This window comes from Oenanthe melanoleuca, chromosome Z (genome assembly GCF_029582105.1).
Source record: "Oenanthe melanoleuca isolate GR-GAL-2019-014 chromosome Z, OMel1.0, whole genome shotgun sequence".
Lineage (NCBI taxonomy): Eukaryota > Metazoa > Chordata > Aves > Passeriformes > Muscicapidae > Oenanthe > Oenanthe melanoleuca.
In genome coordinates this window covers 37,362,149-37,386,672 of record NC_079362.1, presented here as the reverse complement: position 1 = coordinate 37,386,672, position 24,524 = coordinate 37,362,149, and positions in this window count along the sequence as shown.

Here is a 24,524-nt window from a genome sequence, read left to right as displayed (position 1 = left end):
ATTTTCCTATAGATATCAGTCATCAAGTCCATTTGCTTTTCTTTCCAGAATAAAAATCAGTTAGATATTAATTTATAATACATGTATAAACATGTATCTAATGAAATGTACATAAAGGTTCAATACTGGTGGCTTAGAGCTTAGGTAGTTTATGGCTTAGTACAGGAAATAAACACACACAGTGTAAGAAAGGAAATGGACTAATCATTATTTACTTTTACATTAGGCAGCAATTTACCCAGCACTTTTAATATTGCTTGATTTCAGCTGTGTTATGGGTTGTACTGTGTCTTGCTACAGGCAATAATTTTCATTTCAGATGAGGTGGCATATATATATGAAGTCAGAAGAGTATTAGCGTAACAAATGATAGTACAAAAAGGAATGTATCATTGGCATGTGCTCCTTGAGCTCTTTTATTAAAAAAAATTAGCTAAAGCAATTTATGATCTTAAAATGGTCATAATAATTTATATTCAAATATTAGCAATATTTTTAACTTTTCCAAACTATATTCACTTTCAAAATTCCTGACCAGATTTTTCAGAATTTCTTATGTATCCTGATTTCATCTAAATAGAATCCTTGACTGGTGACACATTTATTTTCAGGTTTTGAAATTAGCATTGCTTTAAAGAATAATTTTGGAAAAAATAATATTACATATGAACCTTTCTAATTACATATATTCTCCATTATGTGTGTACATATATGCATTTATTTATATATTACATAAAGTGAAACTTCAGATCACTCATGAGTTTCCTTAGGTACTTTTAATGGTCGTGATTATATATTTAGAGAGCCAGTCTTTTCAGTCTTTTAAAATTTTTTTGAAATTGTTAGGGCTGGAAAACAATTCCAAGATCATAGAGTCCAACTCTTGACCAAACACTACAGTATGAACTGAACCATAGCATTAAATATGACATCCAGTTATTTCTAGAACACTTCCAGGGATGGTGGCTCCCTGGGCAACCCGTTCCTATGCCTGTATAAATATCTTTTCTGTGAAGAAATTCTTCGTCATATCCAATCTGAATTTACCCGTGCACAGCTTGAGAGTATGTCCCCTTGTCCTGGCACTGGGAAAAGAGGCTGATCTCCACCTGGTGGCACCCTCATTTCAGGCAGTCAGAGGGAGTGATAGAACCTCCTCTAAACCTGCTCCAGGCTCAAGATATCTAGCTTCTTCAGCCACTTCTTAGCGACTTACTCTTGTCTCTAGCATCCAGAAAGTAATTAGGGTTTGTGGAAGGAGTTAATCAGTTATGCTGGAATCAATCTCTACATTCTAAACAGAAGCCATATTTATATCTTATCTTACTGTGCTATAACTTGAGTATTGAAACAGGACGCAGTATAGAAGATATATCCACTCACTTAAAGAATTTTTTTTCTCCTTCAGGTGAGATGGGTGTGTTAAAATGATGACTTTCTGCACAAAGTCATCAGAGTGGAGAGCGAGTGTCGGGGGTGAGGGCGGTCCCCAACAACACTTTTTAGGGTTCTACTGATATTAGGGGAGTGGTGGCAAAATAAAGAAGAGCGGTGCGACAACCTTGACTTGCAACATAAAAATACTTTAATGATAGGGAAAACAGATGTGGGACAAGGCCCAAAAACTGAACAGCAACCAGAGTAGGAGTCGGTGGTTGAAGACCAAGATGTAGGTAGGGTATAAATGTGGGGTAGGAGAGGGGGTGGAGTTGAGGTTAGGGCCAATGGGTATAGGGGAAAGTGGTGCAGAGGTGGAGTGAGGGGAGGTAGGGTCCAATGGGGTAGGCTGAGTGGGATACTGCATCAAATGAAGGCCAATGGGGATGCAAAGAAGGAAGAATATTCTAGGGGCTGGGAGTGGAGATGACACTGGAAAATGAGGGTTGGGAATATTTGTAAGGCATTAACATGGGTAATCCCACAACTCCTTGGTACAACAACTGGGATTGCCACAACTCAACAGATGCCTGCCAAGGCCTAGGGTTGGGGTACAGATCTTTCTCCATAATGGTTGCCTGGCCTAGGACACAGGCCAGGCTGACACCCACAAGCAAATTCTTTGATTATCTGCTGATGCAGGTCCAACAGCTGCACACACAGAGGGAATCGTTCTCAGCTACTCTTTGGTGAGTTGAAAGAAGTACAATTGATCTGTTAGCAGAAATTGAGCAACAAAGGAAATAGTAACAGGCCTGTTTGAAGCATATTAAGAAAATGGTGTAATATAGATCTTGATCAGTTTTTCCAGTGGTGGTGAGACCTTCTTTTATGTTTATAGGCTAATGATATTACATTAAAAAAATGATGAATTTAAGACACAGCCACCACAGCAGAGTCATCCTTGACTATTTATGACAATTGCAATGATTCTGATTGTAATAGGTTGACTCAGACCAGCAGCTAAGCACCCATTAAAATGCTCCCCTCTCTTCCTATCAGGGCTGGGGAGATGTCTGAAAAGACAAATGTGGGAAAAGCTCATGGGTTGAGATAAAGGCAGTTTAATAAGTGCAGAAAAAAGAGGTAAATAGCCCCCAAACAAATGATGGAAGCAATAACTCACCACACTGTACCAGCATATTAGTGCTCACCCAGTCTGCACACAAAGGCTACTTTGGAAAAGCTTGCCTTCAGCTGAAATTGCTGAGTGTAACATTACAGCATGGAATACCCTTTGGTTTGACTGGCTCAGCTCAGTCTCTCACACCCTTTTGCCCACCCCATGCTTTCTTATGGGAGGGCAGTGTGAGAAATGGAGAACTCATTACTGTGCAAACACTGTTCAGCAATAGCTGAAATATTGGTATGTTATCGATATTGATACAGTCACAAATAGTCACACAACACGTTGTGGTCTAATATAAAGAAAATTTACTCTGTCCCATCCATACAGTGCACTGACTTAATTTCCTGCCTGAGACATGCTTCACTTATTCTACCTTTACCCAACTCTAGAGACATGTCAAAAATTGTTTTTAAATATTTTAATTATTTAAGAGTTTTGATGGAAAATACAACTATCTTGATGTCATATATTTGGAGATTCCCAATGCATTTGACATGCCAGAGAGCATTTTCACTACTTAGAAATTGAAGTAATAAAAGAAGATATAAGTATTTAAAACATGAAGCAGTCATAAAGATAAAAAAAATCATTAGAAGATATGAAAATATAGAATTTTGTTATACAGTCCATGTTTCAAATGTGTTCAGAGAAAAATAGATGAGTTTTTAAAGAACAGTGAAATTCTTGTTTCTTTTAGACTCCACTCGTACTGATTCTTTTCTCTTTTTGATTCTTTCCTATACACAGGCTCTTGACCTTTCCTGTGTTTGTTTACTTTCCTATTACACCCCTTTAGTGACGTCTTAGCAATACTTACAAAATTATTAAACAGAGACAAACACAGCCTACTGCATATATGTCTCAGTAAAAGACACTAATATTTAGGTAATTACTGTTTTTCTTCCAGTAAAATCTAGTTTCAGAAAGATGACAAAACACCTAGCTCGAAAAAATTTATCTGAAAGGGCAGGTAGTTAAGATTACTATTATGCAGACATGTTTGTTTGTCTTCTCAGATATGCCAGCACTGACCTTTTCAGCATTCCCATTGCATATTTTATCAATGAACGCTGTCTCGACTCTTGTGAGAGCTTGCTCATAAGTACAGGTTATTAATTTAAAGCTTTTCAGTTTTGAAACTGGGAATCCAGCACTGCCTAATTCAGCTTTCAGCATGCCAAAAAGAACTCATGACATTCACTTTCCTAAGGCCCAAAACTCTGCAGACTAGCATGATCTGAATCCAATGGAGAGTTGTACCAGGACACTGAACATTTGCAAAATAAATCCTGTGAGGTTGGAACTTGCTTATCAGGACTTCTATCATATTTTGAAGTGATTATTTGTTAAAAGGCATTAACCTGTAGGAATGGAAGTTTCTGAGACTTTTAACTTTTTTTTTTTCTGCCAAAATACTGAAGCAAAACTCTTCTTAATAATTAAAATGAAAACTGCATTTTCTTCAACCTTTCTAAAGAGATGATCAACATTTTCCAATTGGTGGTAATTCTGCCAACACTGACTCATGTCATTGTGCCTACTCAAAGAGAGTATTTGTTTCAAAGCATGAGAACACTAGCATTCTTCAAAGAATGAATTGAAAGAGGTCTTGGTGTTTGGTTTTTATTGGCTGGTTAGATTTTTAACATCTCTTACCACTGTCATCTTGTTCAAGCTTTTTAAATAGTTGATAATTCTTTTCCCCAGAAATGGTTCGTTTAGAGTGGATTACCTAACATAAAATGTTTGTGGGAGTGGTAAAAGTCTTAAAACAGAGATGATAGAAAAATAATCCCACAACAATACTGATGAAGCATTGCTTATGTTATTACCTAGATCTTTTATGCTTAGTTATGAAATTAATTTCCAAAGGGTTTGAATAATTAAACTTAAAAGTAATAATAAAAAGCTGCTAACCACAAAATAAATGGACTATATGACACATGAAAAAATACAAGGAAATCACACTCATGCAAGCTATATCATTAGATGATCTTTTTCTTTTCACATACATCTGGTAAATTATAACTGCTGCATTTTGAGACAATTATATGTACTGTTATGGCATTCTATTATGAATGTGTTATTTTGAACAGTGTGTCTTGCTATGTCACTGATTGACTTTTTTTTACACCATTTCTTTACCAATAAAACCCTTTTTCTGAGGTGTGCTTGCAATTTCCTGAAACATAAAGTTTTGTACTATTTGTATGATCCAGGGATGGATAAAAATCTAGGTAATAAATTGAATCCAAGAATTGTGGGTAATTACAGCAATATAGTTTTTGAAATTTCCCTAACATTTTCTGCATTCTAAATTTTTAGTACACTGATAAGTTTAGTTCATTCAGATGTTCTTATAAGGTCTGAAAGGAAACTCATGTGTGGTCTTGGTGTGAAAATAGCTGTTTTTCTTGATATTTGACTTTGAGCCAGTAGAATTTATATGTCCTTTTTTCTGCTCCATTGCCCATTTACACATTTTAATTTCTATAGGATCTCTTAAAAAAATTTAATAGATGCATATCTCTCATCACCTTATTCCACTCCATTGCCTTCTTATTATCTTACTAATTGATTACTTGTTGGGTATATAACTGAGGCAAAGCCTGATAACAGTTCATCTCCTTCTTTTATGTAAGATGCAAATTAGGGCATTAAAACATATTTCACCATATCAGAACCAGTCTTTAAAAAGCTAGTGAAATGTGTTGGCCTCTTTGACCTTCATGGAGATGAATCTCATCTACTTTTATACCCCATAGATAAAACATACAGAGACAACAGAACTACTCTTACTAAAGTAATATATTATTACCATATTTAACAAAAAGAAAAATTTAAGAAGCCTTTTGGTGTTGTATGATGAATTGATTCCTCTTGTACAATCAGTCATTGGTCCTTTTGCTGAGGCATCAAATGTGTGCAATTAGTGTCAGTTTCATTACGATAGAAATTTCCTTTATATGGGTTACCAGCACTGTAAATTCACTCAACTGATTCAGAAGTTCCACAAAGGTCAAGTGACATCATCCTTGAAGAGACAATGGCAGGTTTAGTCAAATAGAGCTGTGCCACATAGCATTGTAATTCATGACTCAGTAAAGAAAACCTTACTTCCTAGCCAGTTATGTTCTTTGTTTGCATTTAGTGTAAACTCACTAGCATGTGTCAGCCACCAGGTGAAAGAGTCAATATACCCTTTTCAAGGAACATAGTGCTATGACTTCCTGCTAAGAATTTCAGAATTTGCTTTCAAAATATTGCAAGGGTTCGAAATGTACTGGTAAAACTTTCAGAGTCCACTAATTTGTTCAGTGACCTTGCAAAAAGTACTTTAACATTTTTAACATTTGTGTTTTCAGAAAGCATTCATGGAATCTTCTCCACCAGTATTTGACAAGACTATAAGTGTAAGGAATCTTACTTTCTGTTACCTAAATTTGTGCATCACCAATATAATTAACCTTAGGAAATTAAATAGTGTTTCAATTAAATTATAAAGAATTAAAATATAAGAAAACAGGAAACAATTCTATTGCAAAAGAAGCAAATATTTTATTAGAAAAAAGTACATTTGCAACTTATGCCTACAAAATAAGAATAGACATAAGATAAAGTAGATAAAGATCTGCTTTATTGGCCATATTAATTTATTTTGGGCTCAATTATTGAAAATACATCCATTATCTTGTAGTACATGTCTAATGCAACAACCCATCTGGATTTTTGCCTTCTGCATTTTATGATTACACAAGCTTTTATAGTTAGTTCTAGATGCTGAATTGCACATTTTAGAGGATTACTAATTTTGAGAGCTTGAGTAAGAGCATGTACTTCAGCCTAAAAATCATAAAAAGTCTCTTATATGGTTTCATAAGCCTTTGAGAATCAGTTTAAATATAGATGAAATCTGGAGCTGACCACACAGAAAAACAGGGAAAGAGCTTACACTGTAATTTACATTCTCAATAGGTGATGTTCAATTTGATTACTAATTCATATTTTCAGAAAGATAGGAGCTTTGAAGCCCTATTTTTGCCTATCATTCTTTTACTCTAACACTGGTCATTAGCCTGTATACAACCTGATCATAAGGTCCAGGACCTATATCCCCTTCCTACCGCAGCACCAAATGTAGCTGCAAGCTTAAAACATGACCTCTATTAAAATTTTAACAATTACGTCTCCCACTAGTAATATCACTCAGGTAATTGGCTGTGGCCACTGACCACACTTCTGTAGTAGATTCCTGACACTCCCAATGCAATAATAGCCAGCTACTGCAGTGCTGGAAAGGAAAAGGATCTTTGATTTTAACATAGTGAATGTAAGACATCTCAGTGATCTGGCAAACTTATTTTCTTTTGATATTGCTGAAAACACAGTGGGTTAGCCTGAAAATGTCTCCCAATACAATTCTCCAAAGAACATAATTACAATATTTTCTGTGTGGAAGACTAGCTTTATCATTTATCAGCTGTTATTAGTCTAAATGCAAGGCTTACTGTTGGGTATTTTTGTGTCTTTAAGTATATATATACTTATTTTCAATATTACATTTCTAATTAACTTCTGCTTATATATGATTCCCAGGATGTTCTCTTGCTTTGCACTTTAATGGCACTTAAAATTAATGGAGCATTTCTGCTGTCAGTTGCTGCTGGAGTACATGAGAGGATATATTTGGTTGCCTTTGACCTGCCTTTGCTATTCACTGCCCTCACAGATCAGACAAAAATTAAAATTAAAATTATATGACTTTACTTATCATACAAGTGTTAAGAAGCTTATGATATCTTTCTGCTCAAAACACATTTTTGAAGATATATAGTAAAAGAAAACCTTAACAATATTGCTTCTTTTATCTAAAAGAAGAAAAACGAGAAAGCTAACCTTATTTAATTTTATTCTGAGTCTCTTTAAGGTGCTAAATCAGACACTGGTACCTTAAAAATGCACTTGACAAAGCTTCTATGTATGTGAAATCATTGCTGTTTCAGGGCTCATATAGGTATTTCTTCTCTAACCTTCAACATGCATGAACAAATAAAACTTGTACTAAAATTTACTTCAGATGTAGTATCTTTATCAAAGGAATTCAGAGACCATAGCACATCCTCATAAGGGTACACTTAAAAGTGTATTTTGATAATTATTTTCTCAGCAAACAAGATTTTATCGGGCTTTCCTTTTGTTACAATTTGCAATTTAAACCCAGTACTTTAAATATTATTTTATTTACTAATCTAACTTTATTCTTCATAGGAGACTGAAAGTTGTCTGTACTTGTGATGGTGGGGATACCCTGGGGAAAGCAGTTCCTGTGGAGGTACTTAACAGCAGTAGAATGAAGTGCCTGTCCTGCTTCTAACTTTGGGACAAATTTGTGCAAGAAGAGAGTGAATGGTGCAATGGCCTGAATGGTCTGGTACTCATAATGAATATTAGAAATGCCAGTTCATCCCATAAAATGCTAATACAGAACATGGGAAAAAGTAAGTCAGGAAAATAAAACACTTCCTTTCTATACATGAACTAAAAGTGGGAAAAAAAAAATTAATTATACAATGGCTTGGGCTGGAAGGGACCTTTAAAACCATCTAGATCTAAATCCCTGCTATGAGCAGGGATATAAGTTTGTAAATTGAGGTTTTATTTTCACTGCAAAGCCAGAGCATGAGAGCATGACTGAAGATATGTTGTTTATATCTAACAGCAAAAAACAGTGAAATGAACTTATATTTTCTCTGCTCTCTAAGATCAAAAATGTATTAGGAAGTAACAAGGTAATTCAGTGTTTATTCTTGATATTTCTTTATGCTTTACTATGAACATTTTTCAAACTACTCTGGAATGTTTTTCATATTAATATGTCTCAGAATGTTTTAGAAGGTTGTATTGCACTGTACTGAATCACAATGTTGTTGTAAAGTGTCTGATGTTGTTGTTATTTACTTCCCTTGTGGACTTTTTCCACATTAATGAACCTCTTTAAAAGTATGGGCATTTTTCAGGCATATTTTTGGACCAGTTAGCTTAATCAAGGAAATCTGTGAAGACAACTCTCACATTTCTTTTCAGTTGTATGATTTGATCCTCATTATTATGACTAAGTTCCTTTTTTGGGAAGAATTCAGAACAACTGGCCTATATAGAGTGTATATGCCTTAGTTGCTCTAATTAGAAGACATGGCAAATAAAAAAAAATGAGGCTTTTGCACATTTATTTATTCTACTTGGGGGAAAAAAAAGAAATAAGAAACATCTGATCTCTTAAGATATGTCAATACATAGCTGATGTTTGCTTTTTCCTACACATATTCCTGCACTAAAAATAAAAGAATTGTTCCAGGTCCTGAAGAACATATCATAAGAACGCAAAAAATTCTTGACATTTTTATAATGAAATAGCAACTACTTTTCTGTAAGGATGTGGTAGTAGGGCAGATATTGGTCGAGGTCGAACTGTGCTTCAAGCCACTGGGAGCCACATGTAGCTGTCATGGCTAAAAATAGGTAATTACTGCTCATCTTAGGAAGAAAAAGTCGGCAAGATGCCACCATGACAACCCCTTGTGTCTGATGGCTGCAAAAGACACTTTTGCATCTGTTAGTCTCCTAATTTTGCTAAGGTTTGGCTAGACCTTTGATCTTCAGAGGCCATACTGCCCGAGCTTTACTGTTTCAAGCTAAATAATTATCTAAATTCTATGTAATTTATTTTTTAATGAACTCTAAATAACTTTTTAGAACAGATTCATCTTCTATTTGCTTCTAGTATTCTGTAGGAAAAAAATGCCTGGAGAATATCTAATCTCAGAGGATTCTTGTCAGAGGCATACATGTCATAATTCAGCTGGAAAGGAACAGTAGTCTGTGTGTTGTACTGAATGAGGGATCTGGGATGCCACAGAGAGCAGGAAGAACTCAGAGACACAGTAAGAATAGATGTAATTAATCATCTGGAAAAACCTCTGTGCTGAATGCTTTCCAATACTCTATATCAATTGTCATATACAGACATAAGTTAGATGTAGTTATAGAGGAAAAAGTATCAATCATACTAGCTGAATAGAGCAGATTAATTGTTTATTATCATTTTTGAGTGATAACATAGAGTGTGGGAAAAGAAATTATGTGTTATATGTCCGTTTTTAGGCTGGACACTGGTAAGGCCACAAAATAGCAATATCTAATATTTTTTTCTCCAGATTTATTTTCTTTTGCAACCCTGAGAGATTGACCATAACCTAAGCAGCCAAGAAAGTATCACAAGTATTAAAAATAGCACACAGACTAAACTTTTAAAAGCATTTGATTTCCCTTGGAAAAAAATGAGAAATAGTTCTTGATTCTAATGCTCAGCTGATACACTTAGGAAGAAACTTTTACTATTGCCACTTTAAGCTGATGATCAGAGTTCCCTGAGAAAATGCTTAGGTTAGCCATGTGGAGCATGGCGAGAGAGGTGTATTTTAGAATATGATTCATATCTCCTAAGGTGCAAAGTAGGAAATGGTAAAAAAAAAAAGAGAATAGATCTGTTAAAATTTTGGCTATTTTCAAGATCTAGCAATTGAATACTAACCCTGAGAAAAAGAAAATGTGTTTTGCATCTGGGTTCAGGAAAGGAAAGGCTCTATACAATGTAGTCTTCAAATTTTGATAGCCATGGCACATTTAGCCCACATTTAGGTCCATGTTCGTGGCATTATGGAGCTTATACTTCCTGTGAGCTAAGGATAAAGCTATGGTTTCTGGTGGTGCAAACACTCTGAAAGTTATAAATACGTGATGATTATCCTACCAAACCACAAGAACCACAGATTGAGAGTGAGAAGTATCTGGGGCAAGGACACAGCTGTGATGGTGGTAGAAATATGAGTCTGGGCAGCACAGTGAAGAAGCGAGGAAAGAGTGAGCAAATGCTGTACTGAGGTGTGAGGCATTGCACCTCAAGCTCACTGTGATCCCAATTTCATATCAAATATAGGGAGAGTTACTTCTGACTGCTTTAGGATCTTTCTTGGTGCTGATATTATCAGGTTTGCCTGAGACCAGGACCATGCACATGGAGTCAAAACTCTCCATATACTAAAAGCCAGGCTTGGGCACCAGTCTAAACTGTAGAATAAGGCACCAGGTGATTAAAAAATGTACCAGAAGGAAAAAAAACAGGAGTGTAAGGGTCCTATCCACCAATATTACCAAGGCATGTTAAATAGTGTTCTCCCTAATTATTTTCCTTAAATAAACCAAATTAACCAAATATGTTTATTATCTCAGATTCCTTCCCTGAGAGATTCAAAACAAAACAATTTATTATAAGAAATCATCGTTTCCAGCAACAGAAAGATTACTTTGTGTCAACAGATGATACATTTTCGTCCCCTACAGACTCTGGCTAGACAGATAATTTTTCAACAGAACTAATCATCACACAGATTTAAGAACAAAGTACTACTTTCACATCTAGGAGACCTTTACAAGAGGCAGTATTCTATTCACATCTAATATGAAATAAATGCCTCTTATGGACCAAATACAATCTGCATTTGGGATTATTTTACAAGTTTGTCTGACAAGTTGTATGTTGTATCTCAGACATTCCACGTAAACAAATCCAAACAAACCACAAGCAAAACAAACAAACATAAAAATCCCCTCACCCCGAAAAATCCCAACAGCCCATCTCTGTTTAAAAGATTGTAATTGGGATAACTTCTATAATGTATTCAGTAACTCATATACTTACAGTATTATCTAAAGTCTCTTATGTAACATAATACTCAGGACTTTGAGCAGTTTTCCTATATGCTCTCTGTCTTTAGGCTTAGTGCTTTAGAACTATACACTATAACAGAAAATTGTCAAGAGAAGTGTTAACTAAACGTTAGGGTGAACATCATTGTGTCTTCAACTGCTTCTGAATATGTAGTTGTGTATAGATATTACAGTACACATGTACCCATAATACAAAACACATGGGCGTTACTTAAACATCTGTAACTAATGTCCTTTAAAGCATTACCCAAAAAATTCAATGGGCTTATTATATTTAATGTATGTTCAATATCTGAATAAGACTTCAAATAGAGGAAGCATTTTTAAAATAAATTTTGTATTCTACATTAAAAAGTTGTGAACTATGGGTTTTAATATCTGGAAATAGGATTGTCTATTATGCTATAAAATTCATGTGTGTTTTAATTTCAAGGCCCATTACATAAAGCAAGAGAATGCAACTAGCCTTGTAGTGTCTCTAGCTGTAGGCTGCAGATTTTTTCTTTTTAAACCTATAAATCTCTGAAGATCACACAAAAACAGTTTATAAGGTATTTTAAACAGAACACTTGAAATATTACTAAGCATCAATGCGGTGACATGGATTTCTCTTATCCAGATGTCTGGAAATGTCAATGTAAATCTTTTTACAATTACACAAAAGTTACATTAAATTCTTCCTTAATCTGAACTTCATTCCTTGAAAAACCTTTATGAGGTTTTTTTTTTTAAAAACTTCATATTGGCCTTTATATAATTAAATTTCCACATTTTTTCTTTTTTCTTATTAATTTAAATAGAAGTAGCTTTTCAAAGAGTCTCTTGCAAGACAGGAGAAATACATAATTTTATCAGTTCTAGTTAGGCAAAGATTGAATGGGAATGTCTTATTTATTCTTTTTTCTGCATATTTTTTTCAGTTTTCAACTGAATAGGATACAGGTAACATGCCCTAAAACACATTCATTAAAAAGAGAAAAAGCAGGATGAACATGTTGTCAAAGATCCTAAGTAAATGTATGACAAATATATTTTTGCATTGCAAAGAGAGAGAAAGAACTTTGCAATGCAGAGAGAGAAAGAAATTTCTTTGATATATCCATACAAACATTTTTACTTCAACATCTAAGCTTATGGTTCTTGATCATTGGCAGAAAAGAACCCAAACAATTATTTGAGCTTTGTAATCTGCTTAAGCGGGACACAAAGATTGACTACAGAAGTATAAAAGGTTAGTTATAATTCTATCACAATTCTCTTTTGCAAGTGAAGAACAGACAAGAAAAAAAGAAAGAGAGAAAGGAGAAGTAGAGAACTTTCCTCTGATTTTATGCTTTCAAGGTCCTTAAGTTCAGTTTGAGCCAAATATTTAAGCTCTAAAATTAAGACCTAATGGATCTGGAGGTGTTCTGTATAAAAGGATGGTAAATCTCACATGATCTTCTTCCTATTAATAATGTCAAATTGAATAACCCACTGACAGATGGTAGTCAACCTAGCTAATTTTATTGGTTTTTTTTTCAAGCATCTAATGCATTAATTTTAATGAATTCACATTCCAACCCAAATAGTGGTCACTAAACTTTATTGTAAATATAACCATTTCACCCTGAATTACTGCTCCGGTTGATGAGGGAAGAGCAACCAAAATCATCTGCACGGACTTGTGCAAAACATTTGACACTGTCCTATGACATTCTGATTTTTAAATTGGAAAGGAATGGTCTTGACAATGGGTTACTGGATGGATAAAGAATTGACTGGATAGCTGCAGTCAAAGAGTTGCAGTCAATATGTCCAAATGATGAGTGGTGTCCCTCAGATGTCAGTACTGGGACAAATGCTGTTTAGCATTTTCAGCAACACTGAGGATTGAGGGCACCATTAGCAAGTTCACCATTGACACCAAGTTATGTGGTGCACTCAACACACTGGAGGGAAGGGATGCCATCCAAAAGGGGCTTTGAAAGGCTTGAGAGGTGTTCATGTGCAAAACCCTTGAAGAACAAGGCCAGGTGTAAGGTGCTGTGCCTAGGACAGGGCATTCTCGTGCGCAAATACATTCTGGGCAGACAACAGATGGAGAGCAGCCTTTCAGAGAAAACTCAGGATATTCATCACTGTGCACTTGCAGCCTAGAAACCACATCCTAGGCTGCATCAAGAGAAGTTTTACCAGCAAGCTGGTTTTCCCTCTCTGCTCTGCTCTGCTCTGCTCTGCTCTGGTGGGACCTCACCTGGAGTACTGCATCCAGCTCCTACACACCCAAAGTAAGAAGGATGTGAAGTTGCTGGTATGAGTCCAGAGTAAGATCGTGAAGAAGTTTGGAATGCCTCTCCTTTAATGACAGGCTGAGGTGGTTCAGTGTCAAGAAGACTCTAAAGAGATCATCTATCATCATCCCTAAAGGAGACACAGACGAATGCTAAAGGTGGACTTTATAGCTTGGAATGGAATGATAGGATAAGAGGTAGCAGCTTTAAAATGAAAGGCAATTGCTTGCTTTCAGTGTTAAAAATAAACTTTTGACTGTGAGGATGATGAGACTGAAATTTTTGGACAGAGAAGTGGTGGATGCCCAATTTTTATCCTTGGAAATGTTTAAAATCAGGCTGAGAAACCTGATCTAGTGTGTAGCATGCCTGACCGTACAAGGGTTTTGGAGCTAGGTGATCTTTGAGGTTCTTTCCAACACCCTTAGATTCTAAAATTCTATGGCATTTTTGACCAGAATAAATTAGAGAGGAAATTATAGCTAATTACACCAAGTGTTGTTATTTAGTGTCTGCTGATTTTGGCAAACCATTGGTCTGGACTTTAGATCTTTAGGTGACTTACAATATATTTCTCTGTGTCTTGTCGTATGTAAAAATAGTTGAACAGCATTTTCTTACGACCATGACAAAATATCTATTCCAAAATTTGACAGCTTCACAAGTTGTGTCAGGGCTAAAACTTTAGGAATGGGTCTAAACATAGTCCACAAAAAATATTTTTTGTCATTATATTTCCATTATTCTAAGTTGTGACTGTCATTTTCCATACAGGCCTGAGAACAGATACTTGAATGTATAATACCTGTAAGAGTACTCAAGAAATACTTGATTGTCAGAGTTCACAACAACTCCATGATAAGTGGACTTCATCTGCTTTTCCACATGCATTTTTAAGATTTTCAAGTAACTAGAGTAATCACCAAAGAATGAGGCAACTTCTAAGAAATGGGAGCTCATAGTGTAAGAAGCTTGCCTAAAGGTGAGACTTGTAAAGCTACAGTGACTTCATGCCTTGTCCATTTTTTGTCATGTGGCTAAAATTAAAAATTAAACCTGGGGAAGGAAGATAAATTTAGTCTTGGAATAGCTCCTAGAGAGACTAGGAAACATCCTGTAGGTGGGTCATTATTTGAATAACAGCCTTGTTGTTATCTTTAATTTGGTTTGTAAATGTCTGCAGACATGGATGTGCCATCCACATAGAACATTATTATTTAAAAGGGACAAAAAGTTTGTAAGTGTATTCCATCTAAGGATCACACACTTTCTTACAGTTAGCACTAAGATGATTGAGTCACAGCTGTAGGAAGTTTTTCTAAGCATCTACTCGCTTAACACCATGGTTCCTCACTACACAGGCCTTTTACAAATGATGATTGTTTATTACTCTGTTTTCTATGTGCAGTTTATATTATCTTAAAAAGTGCAATTTTCAAACTTTTATTCTATTTGTGGATTTAAGGATTCTTACTTTAAATAAGATTTCACTAGTTGAGTTCAAAATCTTAAGTTTGTATCTATTGTCTTATTTAGTGGCATGGAAGTAATTCTTTAAACTGTAGTAGAATGAAAGAAAAAAATGATGCAGGAAGTACATCTATATTAGAAAAACATGTTTCTAGTCTAACTTTATGATTCAGAAAAAAATGCTGACATGATAAAAGGAGAATAAAACAAATATTCTAGACCGCTGAAATATAATTAGAGCATAATTTCAATTATCTAAATGTAGCTTACCTGAAAATTCACATTATCAGAAACAGTTGGAAAAGAACCTGATATTACTTAATCCAATGCTGAATTCAATTAACATATGAGCATGTAAGTCTGTATAAGAAGATTGAAGAGAAGTGATCAATTGGAGGGTGTCTTTGGAAGGAAATAAGAAGTCACAGGTTTTAAAAAAATTATGCCATTGCAAGAGCACTGAAATAATTTTCAGCTTTCAGCATCTAAAATGATAAGCACATAAAGGTCATAATAAACATTTAAAAGACCAATATAGGAGTAAAAATTGCTGCCTACCATGCTCCCAACAGGAAGGTAAGGAATGTAGGTGTTTTATTCTATTCATACAGATCCACACAGTGGCCACCTTTGCACCTTGAGTCTAAGCTAGTCACACCATATGCACCTGGGTGGAGTACCATACAATGACTGTGAAGACAGCTGACTCGGGATAATGCCAGTCTCACAGCAGCATTCCAGAATTTAGGGTAGAACAATTTTTCTTTAATTGTTTAGCAGTCTTCTGCTTCGTGTGTAATCTCTGTGGCATGTGCCCACCCTCTGTTCAGTATTACATTTTGTTGTTGAAATTGTGACAGATGTTCCAGCTGTGGAAGGCTCAAAGGGGCATAGAAATGTTTGTTCTCAAATATACATTTTATTTCAAACTCTGCACAATCATACCAGATATTTTTAAACTATTTATTTCAATATTGAAATCAACTGAAACAGTGCTTTATAAGAAGAAAAAATACCTCACTAACCATGTAAGAAAATTTTGGCAGATCAAACATTTTCAAAGAATACTAGCCTTATGAAACTCCTGAAACACTAAGTCTCTTTTTGTGGCTTCTATGTACTATTCTAAAAATTTGGTGCATAAAATTATTTGAGTTTTCAGATGTTTGATGTCTTACTGCATCCAGGCTTTCTTAGCCATAGCATGCAATAATAAAAATGGAGTTGGGAAGACCCTTCCAACCCAAATAATACTCTTCTGAATATATAAAACTTCATTAGAAAAACAACACAGACCTATAGACTATGCAGAAAAGTGTTTTGCAATCGTAATTACATGTGATTAGCAGGGTTACTGTGACTGTGGGTTCACAATCTCTTTAAAAGAATATTAAAGCTATTGAAATAACAACAAAATTAGGTACTGGATTTTAGATGCCAGGTAAAGTAATAAAAAAAATGGCAAGTGTCAAAAATGGAAGAGAAAGAGGATTAAAGTATGAGAAACAGAAAAAAAATACAGTAATAGGCAACTGAGTACAAAAGGTAGATAAGAATGTTAGACAGTGAAAAGTATGATTTTATTCAGTTTTACAATTTGGTGGGATGACTAAAGGTTATGTTAAGAACTTTAATCCATCCTGCATAACCATGTCTGGTCTTATCAAACCTCTTTTTTTAAGAAGGTCAGTGAATATATTGACAAGAACTATATTTTGCATCATTTTCCATATTTATTAGATTTTTCAACTAATTTTTTGAACTGTGTCCTTGAAAAAACTTCAAAATTTATCTCAGAACGTTATTTAATTTTCTTACTACTACTACTACTACTATTACTAAAGATTTTGTGGTTGTTTGGAGTTCTGAACTGTGTTTTGGATCACTTTTCATTTCTGGGTAGCAGGTCACTGAAAAAAGGTAGAGATTATTTTTGCCTGTTCTGTTCCTCCCTAAGGAAATGAAGTACTTAGTGTCAAGCAATGAAGCAAAACATTTCCATCTCTGAATTCACCTCTGCCCTTTGTGTACAAAAGAGAACTGTTTTACTAATTTTATTGAAACAATTTCATCACATACTGTTACTTATTAAATTTTATCACTTCAGTCTTGAAACTATCTGTTAGAAGGAAGGAGATTTCTTTAGGTAGTTGATTTCTGATGGCTATGAAGGAAAATTTGCTGAAGTGGTGCTTTAGGAACTCTTAATGATTAAAAATATTTAATCAATACTTTTAGAAATTATCTGTAGTATTGTTTCACATCACACAGATGCATAGGTGGGAGAAATAGTGATCAGAATGCCTCAAGTCTCTCGTCTATTATACACCTGCTTAAAATCATCATGAGCAGGATTTAAAGAAAAAAAAATCTATTTTCACCCACCCTGAGGTATTCAGTGAAAATAAGGATTTAAATCTCAACATTTAAGTTTAGAATGTTATACAGTTAGCAAACTATAAATTCTTCAAAATCAGACGTTTTGTATTTTATTATGAAATATGTGCATTACTTAGGTCCTCATGGAAAGATAAAACATTTAACTAATAATTATAAAAACATTTTAAATCCTGAAACTGACCTTTTCCTTCACCTCATGGCTAACAAGAGAATTACATCAGGATATGAAAATGAACAGATTTCCTAACTCCCCACAGCAAACATAATTTCAGTTTTACTCAGTCGCAGACCTTTATGGAATTCCTTTAAATGTCTTCAACATGTGCTTGTGTTAAAAACATAAAGAAAGAAAAAAAAAGGAGATATGAGTGAAAGACAGAGACAAGTTATTGTACCACTTATTAGCAAAAAGAAAAAAAAGGCTCACAGAATCCCTAGTTAAAGACATTTAAAGCTCCTTTAATTTTAGCTGATAATGACTCTTTCTTAGTTTTGTAATTACACTGTAGAAATATGATGACATTTTGGCATAATTTTGTTCATCTTTTTTAGTTTTAGAGCTTTAAAGATAAATGAGGCAAGAATGGCCTCAGCTGGTAGAAGCTGGTTCAGTTCTATTCTAACTGATGCAATGATACCTATTGAAGGACAACATAGGTATTTGGGTTTTAGAACTGTTTTTGGTTTTGTTTTTGTTTTTTTTTTCAGTAAAAAATTGTCTAGGAAATGCTCTGTGGGCTGTAAATGAGCTGTGAAACAGTTATATAGAGGAATCACGCTGAAAATTAAATGTCTCCCCTCTTGGCACGCATCCTTTTGGGGCTGCACAGTCTGCTGGAGCACAGGGAGGTTTGGGGTGGCCCTGTCAGTAGTGGCGTTCACCTGCTCACACAGGTGGTGCAGAAGCAGCCAGCTGTGCTGCAGGCAATCTCAGGTGAGCTGCCATCCCAGTCCTCTGCAGGCTCTGGGCATGTGGGGAAAGCACCTGGGGGCTTGTGCGGGCAAGCACACACTGCAGAAGTGTGAGAGCCAGGCTCTCACGGACCTCTCCAACCACTTGCACATGCAGGATGTGAAGGTGGGCTGGAAACACAGCCACAAACAGGGCTGTGTGAAATAGCATGTGCCAGGATGATGGAGGTGAGTCCAACAGCTCTGCTAATGGCCTGGAAGAGGGAGGAGAGACCAAGGCTATTCAGTTTGTGAATGATACTAAATACGGGGAAAGCACCAGGGGCAAGAATATATTTCAGGAGGATTGTGAAATTATGGGCTGACAAGATAGGAAGATACAGCCTAGAAACTGTAAAGCAGCAGAGCAACAAAACACCAAGAAAATACAAGGGCTCATGGTGAAAAACCTGTGGAAAAAAACAATACCAAAAGGGGATGGAGGAGGAAGTAGAGAATGATGTAACAGCTAGAATACTGGCTTTATGAGTCTGAAAATTACAAATAAATTTCTTATATTACTGTCCTAGATAAGCAACAGGAGATTTTTTTTTCCAAGATGAACCTCATCTTATTCATTCAAAATTACACTTAAATCTTTAATAGAAAAAATTATATCTAATCTATGGTCCCATTCAAACCTGGAGTGAAAGGAGACTATCTTATTTATTTTATTTATTTTTTGCCACCATACTCTGCTCCATTAATTTCCTGTCTGGCTGGAGATTTTCTGAACCCACCTGTATTGGTCCAGAGTATTCACATTTCATATCGTGGAAAGACTGGATTTTTTTTGCATCTGGGATGAAGAGGAAGAGAACACCCAAGATCACACAAAATCATCAAAAGTGTTTAAAAGGATTTAGGTTGCTCAATAAGCATTAGTTCATACACATGAATAAAGTACTACTATTTCAGGTTGCCAAAACAATGCATTCCACAGAGGTGAAAGATACAATCTGAAATTAGTTGTAGGAGAAGAATGTAATGTCTTTGAATTCCTCAGACCTTGCACCAGAAAACCAGTTCCTTAAATCGCTTTAAAAAAAAAAAAAAAAAAAAAAAAAAAAAGTGTTACAGCTGAAAATGTAGAACAACACTTATTAATTTGCCTTAAAGAAGAACAATATTTTTCACTGGAATGAATGATTTATGGTATTTTATTGCATAGTTGAGGTTTAATATGTGCACATAATACAATAATGTACAATTTTTTTAAAAGGTATTTATTCCTGAATTTATCTTTAATTCTGCAATTTACTGCATATGCAAACTGTAATTTAAGTACAATGTATAATGTCATAATAAATAATCTTTACTTATTAAATGCGAATAACTGAATTGTAATTTATTAAATTTCCTGGGTTTTATATAATTTTAAAATATATAAAGAAAGAGTCATGTTGTACCTGAGTATTAGTTATTCATAGGAACACATGACTACTTATTTTACAGAGTTTTACAGTAAATCTCAATAGGACAAATAGGAGACAGGAGATCAACTTGTATTTCTAAGACAAGGATTTTCAGCATGCTTCTTCATAAGAAAAGTCTAATTTATCAAATACCTAAGCAAATGGAAATTTCAAGAACTTCTCTATGAATTTTATAACCACATATTCAGGATAATTGGATGCTTATTCTATGACTCTTTGATTTTGTGATTACCTTTGGACAACATGAATTCTTTTGCCTTAAAACAAATTTATCCTTCTAAGGTGATTTGCTATGAACAATCTGATATGGATGTCCTTGTAATGTAGATTTTCAATTTCAGGGAAATCATGCCATTAAAGAATTGCATGGCACATTCAGAATGTCATGTTTTATGATTCCTCCCTTGTAAAGGAAAATCCATTAACTGGAAGACAAACAAGTAAACAGACAAAACGCCAAACTATCTCCCAGAAAGAAAAGTCCTGTCTTACCAAGAAAATCAAATGTTTCTGTTTTCCCTTTTTCTTTTTCCCAGATTGTTAAAAGTGGCCTGAGTGACTTAAATGTACTGATTTCAGAGGAACTGACTCTCTCTAGTTCAACGAAAACTGGAAGGTGTTGAGCAATCTTGAAAATCTAGCAATGGTCTGGGTTTCAGTTTCCTTATTCATAAGGAAATTAATTTCCTTCTTCACATTCCTTAATGTGAATGAATGTAGTTCACTTTGTCTTTTGAATCTAAATTTTCATCATAGAAACTAGTGTTCTTCAGGTTATGGATCTGCCTCCCTTCCACCACATTTTTCACTGATCTACTAATTGCAAGTTATTTTTCCTTAATACCTCCTAATTACATTCTTTTTTTTTTTTTTTGATCCTGGCAGCTGCTGCCCTGTAACACATCTGTCAAAACAGGTGGTCTGCATTCACTTTCAAAATAATTTGAGAAGTTTCTTGCAGCATAACATTGTAGGTAGGAAATTACTGATTATTATAATCATTATTAGCTGTTATTATATACCTCTTTAAATTCCTATTTGATGCTTTCCTGTGGTATTTATTATAAAGCCATTTAGAAAACTTTTTCAAACTTTTTCATGTTTTCAGATTTCTGTCCACATGATGAAAAAAATAGTAACATCTCCAAAATAAGACTTGTCTTCACCTTTTTATTTCAGTATTTATTAACTGGGTTTGTGGTGGACTAAGAAACTCCTACATGTTTATTTTCTCATTGGAGATATTTCCACTGGACTACATGTTGCTTGCAGGATTTTGTAAATTAATTAATTCTATATAACCTTCTTGCCTTCTAATAAAATGTTCACATATGGAATTCCCAGAAGGTAGTTTTATGTCTACTTTTTTTCACAGTTGCTTAGAAATCCACCAGTACTGTGTAAGCATTTACTATTTGCACATTGTTTGAAGCATTAGAACTACTTTGTCAGCAAAATCTAAATTTAATCTCATTCTGACCAACATTAATATGGTTATCTTTGTGCCTACCCATTAATTCAGATTTGTTCTTTTACTGCAGTTGCTGAAGATTAGAAATTATTTAGAAGATTAAAAGGCAAGACAGCCTGGGGCAAGACTGTTTTCTGAGAAGTCCAAAGGCCCTATGTATAGTGATCCTGTAAAGGAAAAAAAAAGTTCATAGCAAACTAGTTCTAATTTACTTCTGTCTATTACTCTCTTAGCACAGCTGTAGCTTCTCACTGTTTAAATTGAGTGCAGTTCCAGTTCATGGATTATTTTCTAAGCACTAACTCCCTGTAGACTACTCACCAGACTAGTAAATCAGCAGGCAAGAAAAGGAAGAGACAAAAATAATTCTTTTGAAAAACATTTAGGTGGGAAAATTTAAGGGACTGGAAATCAAAAATATATCCACAGCATCCTAGATGACATAGGGCATTTTTCTATTCAGAATCAAAGGTGTGCATTTGGCCAAAAGCCAGTTTGTTCTGTTTGGCTTGTCAATAAGAATAAGGAACAAGGTAACCCTTTTAAAAAAATTACAGGTAAAAGTGTTAAAGATACCTGAAAGGAAAAAAAAATTATATCTACTAGAATATAAATAAAAAAGAAAAAGATGACTAATGAAGCCTTCTGGAGGAATTTAGAATATTGTTTTTCCAAATAGGTTGTTTTTACTTACCACTGTTAACAATAGTAAAATCTTATAACCTATATAATCTTATAATCTTTAAGTAGAATTTTAGAATATTTATCAATTTAATGTGTGTTTGTAAATTATTGTGTGTATATAAATAGATACAAAAAAAAAAAAAAAATTGAGCCAAAATATGTTTTTAAGAATTTATGGTAAAGAAAACTACAGCTGAATTTCTCTCACACAATTATTGAAATCACTTTCATTTATTTTGTTTTGCATGCTATTTAATTCCTTTATCTGTATTTTTGCCTGTATGATTTTAGTGTTTGCTTACAGATCTTTGTAATGAAGAATTCAAGTAGACATTGCATATAATTTTTAGGAATATCATCTGGAAGTCAGATGCTTTCTTATTTGATGATAGGTTTTGGGTTTTAAGGGTTGAAAGAACAATTTGCCTTTGATTTCTTGGGGAGAATATGTAAGGAATATACAAGATCTGAATTTAAGACTAGAAACTGACCATTCTCAACTGGCTCTCTATCTAATATGGGTATCATTTTCCCTCTACGTCACAAACTTAACTGTTTATTATTTTTGATGTCTTTCAAAAATACCCTCTTTTAGAGGTGTAAAATAATGCCCATTTTCAAGGAATTGTTTTCTCATTAATCTTGCTGAGAATAACCTTCTGAAAACTGGATGAGAACCTATATCCTTTGGCAAGTGCCAAATATCAACAGCTAGAAAAATCCCTTGTTTCAAAATAAAATAATGATTCATTGTGTAAGGTGTGGCAGAAGTAAAATGCTTGTCCTTACAGAAACACACAAAAAAAATTACATATAAGGCAACTAAAGTTTAGGATAATCAGGATTTTTGACATCATTGATGTTTCAGGGCATTAATCTCATCAGAGTATTAGGAACGTAAGTGAATTGTCACAAATAACCTATGAAAATAATCTGATCAGATTCTTTAATTATTCTATTTCAGAAAGAAAAATATTATTTATATGTGTTGTAAATGGGTGGGAAGTGGCATGTTAAATGCAGAGAAAATATTTATACAAAGCAGCACTTATTTTTCTTCTATATTTTAATCAAAATTGAAATGGATTTATATACTTTATATCATAATTTTGTGATATAAATGCCCACAGTTTCAGTTATTCTAGGATTGTACCCTTAAAGAATAGGCTGCAGAAAGGAAAAGTTAAGAACATTTTTTTGGGGTTTTTCCTTAAAAAAAATAATTTTCCATTCTTAACAGACATAGAAAGTTCATTTGCAGTGGAGAATTTTTCGAAGATGGACATGTGGAAAGATTTTAATGGTAGATTTCACCAGAATTAGTTATATTTGGTTCAGACTTTACAGAGAAGTTTACAGGTGTTTACTGTGCAGATAGCAATGCCTGTGCCAGTCATCTTGAGTTTACAATCTGTGTAGAGAAATAGCATTTTGGGGATAAGAAAGATCTCATTTTCAGGTACTGCTTTAGGTCAAGATGAATCATCTTGTGAAATATCAGTTTCTTCCATCTATGGAGTCTAAACAACTAAGCTGTCACTCAAATTTATTCATAATTTTATTAATTCACCACTTGGTAATTAGATGATAAAATAGCTTTGTTACAACTAAAACTGTCACAGTAATGGCCAGTATAAAAGTGCATTTTTTTTTGATAAGGTAATCAATTGCCTCAAAACCAACAAAGAATTAAAGCACTAGTAAATGAAGGTTTATTCACTGTAATTAATAGGAAAAATGAGGGAAGTTTAACAAAGAGAAAAGCAAACAAAGAGAAAAACAAACAATACTTTTCCAGTGGTATAATACTGAATGTGTAGTGAAGCTCCAAAATTAAAAAGTATAGAATTACTTGAAACCTTCTTCACACAAAATTGACTATACTAAGACTATGATTAATACACACCATTAAGGAGTTATTAAGAATTTGCATTAAAGCTGTAATGCAGTATTAATTTTTCCAGGAATGTACCTCATAAGTTGCTGCACACATTAAAAAATGTAGAACCTCAGGGAAGCTATTCAAGAAAATTAGTATGCTATTTTAGAAATGTTATGGCTTATTGTTTGAACTGAAAAATATCACCATATTTCTTATGAACTATTTTGCTAAAATGAAGTTTACTTGCATATCTTGACATATCTGTCAAGAGAGGTAGCTGAAACTACTTGAGGTTAATATTATTGAAGAAAGTATTTTACTTTCTATTAAAAATTACATTATTATATTCTAGAATATGTAAATATCTTCTGTTCCACAATTTATAACCTTTAGGCAAATTAGTGAATTTGATTCCATAACACCATTTCAAATTTTATAAAGATAACCTTTCTGGTAGTTTTTACTTTCAATTTATAGCTGAAAGAGCACAGTGGGCTTTTAGTGATAGGCTCTAACCATATCTGAGTAACACTAACTGTTATGCATGACTTGCAAAAGTTTAAAATGGGAATGTTAACATCACATTTATCTTCCTGCACCTCTC